This window comes from Triturus cristatus, chromosome 10, assembly GCF_964204655.1.
Source record: "Triturus cristatus chromosome 10, aTriCri1.1, whole genome shotgun sequence".
Classification (NCBI taxonomy): Eukaryota; Metazoa; Chordata; class Amphibia; order Caudata; family Salamandridae; genus Triturus; species Triturus cristatus.
In genome coordinates, this window is record NC_140593.1 from 638,655,507 (window position 1) to 638,661,506 (window position 6,000).

General features: G+C 43.9%; 1 long non-coding RNA gene across 1 annotated transcript in view; it reads left to right on the plus strand.

The window, feature by feature from the left end:
- Positions 1 to 5,409, plus strand: part of LOC146789830 (uncharacterized) — a 61,120-nt gene extending 55,711 nt beyond the window's left edge. The window contains exons 2-4 of the long non-coding RNA XR_014969870.1: positions 2,501 to 2,590; positions 4,079 to 4,198; positions 5,098 to 5,409. This is a non-coding gene — a long non-coding RNA (uncharacterized LOC146789830). The remainder of the gene's footprint in view (positions 1 to 2,500; positions 2,591 to 4,078; positions 4,199 to 5,097) is intronic.
- Positions 5,410 to 6,000: the final 591 nt, after the last annotated feature.

Sequence of the window (6,000 nt, forward strand, 5' to 3'; positions counted from 1 at the left end):
ATACATTGTCAACCTCCAGTGGTTTCAGTTCCTCTTCCAAATGTGTAATATTTTTAATATACCTTCCGATTTCTACACTTTTGTCAGGAATATAAGTGCAACAATGTTGCACTTTCAACATTTTACAGACTCTACCCTTTTTGCTAATAAGATATCAAGGGCAGGTCGATTTTGCAAAACCATAGATCTAACAGCAACTAATTTTATATTGATCAATAAAAATCCTCCAGCAGTGTCATTAGATAACCGATCAACTACTGTCGACAATTGACAGATTTTCCGAGAATTCAGCAAAACTCCCACTGAAGGTATCAATGCACCAAATATATCACCTACTATTCCAGAAAAACTAGCTCTTTTATATCGGGTTAGTCCATTACTGTCATTATTGCTTCCAGTGATTCTTTTAACAAGATAAACTTTAGGGAATACTATTCCAAGATAGCAACCCCCGTACCAATGATCAGGCAGCATAAAATAGGCTTTGTTTCCACAAATATAATAAATGCCAGAAAATACTGGATCAGTTCCTCCTTTTAGTCTCCAACCCCCAATTACTAAAAAGTTATGTTTACACTCACTGAAACCAATAAATGCATTGTTCTGTTTTTAGTCTATGGAGTCAGATTTTCCCTTTCTTTTCAAAATCCAGTGACAAAGCAGCATGAGTCTTGCCAGTTAGCAAAAGGTTTTCCTTCTCAGCCCATTTAGGTATCTGAGGTTTTGGTTCAGAGGCCCTTCTTTGTAAATCTTGTCTCCTCTGTTCTACTAAATTCCAAAAAGTTTTTTTCCCGCCTGTTCGCTGTATTTTTTGCGTGATCGCGGCTCGCCAACTTACCCATGCGGTTGCTCACGGGCGCGGCTATCTTGATTTCACTTGTCTCGCCCTCCCGCGATGCTTACTTCCTTTTCCGGGTCACGCAATGCATGCTCGCGCCCGTTCGCGGTACGTATTTCCTGTTCGCGAACGCTTTTACTTGTTCACGTTGCTTTTTGCGTGCTCGGGGAGAAAATATCGCGCGATCTTGCGTACGTGGTTTTCAATCCTCCCTGCATCTTTCCAATCCTTTGTTTGAAGCCACTTTTTTAAAATCTTTTTTATTTATTATTTCTCTAAATATTTTCCTACTTCTATATTTTTTGTTTTTGTCTACTTTTTTTTTTTTTTTAGCTACTTTTTCACTCTTTCTATTGCCTGCTATTTATTTCCTTTACTTGCTTTTTTAATTTTCTTACCTTTTCTTTCCCACCCCGTCTCTCATCCCCAGAACCATGTCAAAGGGTAGGGCTCCCTCAGCCTGAGCCGCGACCGCCTTCCTTGTGGAAGGCGACGCCCACAAGGGGTGCATGCACGGGCCTTATTTGAGGAGGTGGAGTTGGCTGAACTCATTTTCTTTGTGCAGCGCCACCTCCCCTCAACCCTGGCAGCAGGTGGCAGGCCTGGGTCCGGGTACGGCCTCCGGGAGTGTCGACAGCGGTGGAGAAAGGTGCGCCGGGCAGTGTTGCGCTGCCCTGGCGTTCGGCGCACCCAGGCGCAGTTGACGCACTAGTGGTCCGACATCCTGGACCGTGAGCAGGACCTGCTGGACCTGCTAGGAGTGGAGGTCCCGGGTCTTGGTGAGTAACTATTTAAATATTACTACTTTGTGTCTGTTCTTCTGCTCTGTGTTATATATTGCGAATATCTTTTTTTTCTTCCAACCAGCTAGAATGTTGCTGCTTACATTCCAGGTTAATTACGTTTAAAAGTCTTCTGTGATTGTTATGACACAGGTGCTCCTCTGCGCTACTACTAATCTTACTTGTTTGCAACTTTGCGTTTGCGCTCGCTTAGCGTGATTCTGTAAGAGTTTATTTTAGAGAAATTAAGTTACGTAATGCTACAGTGACTCTAGTCCTTACTTTGTCCTGTCACTAAGAGATAGGGGCGGATTGTTACTTAGGTTTAGGTACTTTGTATGAGTTTGTCATTTTTTAGTGGTATGCATGATGCCCCTCAGTTACGTCACGTGCTGCTAGTATGCCAGTTTTTATTAGAACCTTTTCTAGTTTGTTCAATGAGTGGTGGCTTAGCACTAGCAGAACATCAGCATCAATCAATCAACCCAAAATTTGGTGTATACAAAAAATGTCGTCATGTGTCCTCCATTTGACCATATGCATTGTTGAGGACAAAAAGAAGTGGAAATGCATACTTAATGTACAATTGGCACGCCTGGAATAGGTGGGCTAGGACGGGTGGTACGTCGTACTTAGGCTTAGCTGTAACTTAGTATTCTGGAATCAGAATGGAAGACTGGATTATTGTTGATAAATAGTAACTTAAGTAGTCGATCCGCAAATCCCCCTATACTACTTGTTGACCAGATGAGATCGGTCAATTTAGTTATTGCAATTGTTGTTTACACAAGTGTTTTTTGACCGTTCTTTAAAAATATTGTATTTGTTTGACACCATCCCTCAATGTTTGTCTCTTTCTTATATCTTTCCTGTTCATCAGCACCCAGGGGCAGGCAGACAAGGAGTGGGCAGCCGGCGGGAGAACACCACCACCAGGAGGACACCAACGAGGGCTCCTCTACTGGCCCTAGTAAGTCTTCTTGTTTTTAATAACATTTCTTATTCCATAACTTTTACTGCACCATATTTTTCACGAACTATTGTTTCAGTTTCCCAATGCTATTTTTTACCAACAATTATCCTTCGATTTGTACGGTTTCAAAAATCTTGTTATCCCTGCTACTACTATCAGTCTGTCTGTACTGTAGTAGCTAAGCTTGCCCAGTTGGCCACTCTTTATTTGAAAGGTTGTAAATAAAACTCAGATTCACCAGTAGCTCTAACCATTGAGCCCAGTCCTTTGGGTCGTCCTCTTGTACTACTTCTAGTCTTGAGTCTTTGTTAATCTTGAGGCTTTGACAATTCACACCAACAAATGCCCAACCAGATTTATTACTATTTTGATATGATAGCCTATAGGACATACTACTACTGTTGTAGGGATTTAGCACATACAGACCTTTGCACAAGAAAATAGGATGTTGGTGATGGTATGTTGGACCTTCCTCACACACCTCAATCAGAAATTCAGAACCCACCACAATCCCCTGCCCGACTATAGTAGTGTCTTGTCATAAGTATTAGGTCTCCGAACCCTCCCCCCAAGATACCCAACAAGTAGACAACCCAGAACATAACATACCCAACCTCTCAGTCGTGGAAGCAATGCACATGCACACCCTTCCTTTAATTTGCTCACTCGTGTAATTCCATACCAAATACCACCAAGTCTATGTAAGTTCAAAATGTTTATTTTGAATTGAGAAGCTCTGTACATTGTTCTATTATATAGTGCAGCACCAACAGGAAAATCAATAACATTAAAACAATAAACATTGTTACACTTACTTACAGTTGGGAATTAAATCATGATAACTGAACGGTGGTGGAAGGCAGCACCACCATCCCCTAGGAATTTAGTTTATATAAATTTATAAATGAAGATCTCTGAGTGAAGGGACCCCTCACCTTAGAAGAACCTAGTACTGGTAGTTGTTGCATCATAAGCTCTGCAAAGCTCTGGTTCGTAGAAGGGAATCTTCCGTCTGTATTGCGAAAAAGGAAATGGTGCGTGTTAGTATATTGCAACTTGCAAGCATTTCTCAGCCATGCCAAAAAGTGTAGCATTTATGGATAAGCAATATGGACTAACAGTACACCAATACTTCATAAAAAAGTGGCTTGTTAATGATTTTGTTGACCGCTTGTACACAGCGCTTAGACAGTAGCAGTGTGAGGCATGTGGGCTCAAAGGTGTCTTATACAACAAGCTGCAAGGTAACGTCACATGTGCAAAAATAAAAGACACAAAGGTAAAATGGTTGCATGGCTCGGGCTAACCAAGCAAAGGATAGAAATACCCTAGGGGGGACCATATATAACTATTAGTGTCTACTCTACTACTACCTGATTTGTACTAGTGATGTATGTTATATACTATTAACTCATTTTTCAATCTTGCTACTGACCAATAGGGGGAGGTGTATATGACGCCTAATATATGTGTAATGTTTTCTAGGCGCACTACCGACCACCATTGCCTGGGCCAGCGAAGGCGACGTGGAGGGAGAGGATGCGGCAGTTGCCCATACCAACCATGGAGCGGTAGGGGGAGTGCCAGCACCAGTGGCGGGCGGTGGTAAGTTAGCTTCATAATCCTTAACTATTGTTGACACAACACTCACTGCAAGGGTGTACTGTATGTATACTGTACTGTTGAGACTTAGGGCCCCATTAGGATGGCGGGCGGATTGCCCCCGCCGGGCCGGCGGTAGTCACCGCCGACCCCGCAGGAGCAAACCTCCCGCCATCCCTGTAGAAAAGAGTTGACCGGCGGAAAAGGGTTCAATATGGTGGCGGTGTCTGAACACACCGCCAGCCATATAATCTGCATTTTGGAATGCCTTTACGTGGCGGCCAGCATGCGGAGTCTGCTTGGGGCCCCCATGGAGAGTACCTATGCTATGGTACCCCCCTGCCTTTCAAAGCAAAACGTGGCAGGCTCCGCACGGGGCCTGTCACGTTGTGCTTGGAAAAGCACAACATGTATTTTTAGCACTGTTTTCGGCACCGCCCACCAGAATGTAAAAAAACCAGGATGCACTGTGGCGGGCGCATCCTAATTGTCCCCACGGGACCCCCACCCTTTTTAGCGTGAGGATGGGGGCGGACAAAGTCCGCCTGCCATCCGATGTCCTAAGTAAGTAAGACTTGTTGTGAACGTTTTAAGAGTGAACTAGACTAGACACCCTTTAATTGGCATAGGGGCGGGAGTATTGAGTAACCAATGGCCTCATCTATCTGATTTCAACTCCGCTTTAAAAGTTTTATGGAGAAGACTAAAAGTCAGATCAGATCACCCGGTGTTCAACTAAAAAGTGAAAGACGGGTGGAAGGAAGAAGGACGGGCGAGATTTAAAATGTTATGTACTGTGCTTTATAGTGCTACCATGCCACTATGTGTATAATTAATTTGTCTTACTGTTTTTCTAAGAGTATATTTTACAATTGTCTTGTTTTTTTCTTTTTGATACACAGCTACTCCTTCCAAAGTCAATCGGAAGGAGTTGGCCGCCAAGGCACGGCGCCGGAAGCTGGAGGCAATCCAGCAGGAATATCAGCGGCTGGTGGTCTTGGCAGAGAAGGAGGAGGAGACTGCAGCAGTACTTCAAGCCTCCTCCAGTGCCCCGGGCCCCAGCCACCGCCTCCACTGGTACGACGCCACCATCTGGCGGCTGCCCGCCGCCACCGCAATACCATCTCTGGTGCCCTCCCCACTGTGGCTGCAACTGCCGTGCCCTCGGACGCCGCGTCGCCCATCTAGAGGAGCAGATTCGTGTCCTCCTGCAATCCCACCCCACACCTTAGTCCCTGTCTTCTGACCCTTTTTTAATTCTTGTTTGGGTGGGTGGGAATTGGGCATTGGGTTTTTGGACTATTTTCTGGACTTTCTTATGGACATTGGTTGGGGTTAGGGAGGGGGGTGGGTCAGCTTTTGTGAGTTTTTAGTTTATTTTTGTTAGGGTCAATTAAATCTATTTTTCTACGTTACATGCAATGTTGTTAATGTTTTGTAGGTGGGGTTACTGTTTTACATCACACTGTTTCCTTGCTGGTGCAGGCCCGCCCATAGCCAGTGTTTGATTTAAATAATTGGCTGACTGTGTAAGACACAAACAGATAGATGCGACACCCCTCACTGATTGACTTGTCCTACTAGTACTTTCAGTCTCTTCTCTAGTCTATGCATTCTTTATCTGGACTCAAAGGGGTGTGTTAAATTGAATTCGAGGAGTAGTAGAATGAAGTACAGTACAGAACTTACCGAGCGACAATAATATGCTAAAATATTTTACAACAAAACATAATGGTGGTTGGGATAGCCTACTAGACAGAGTTACAAACTATAGTTGTGTTCAATCAATCAATCAATCAAAGACA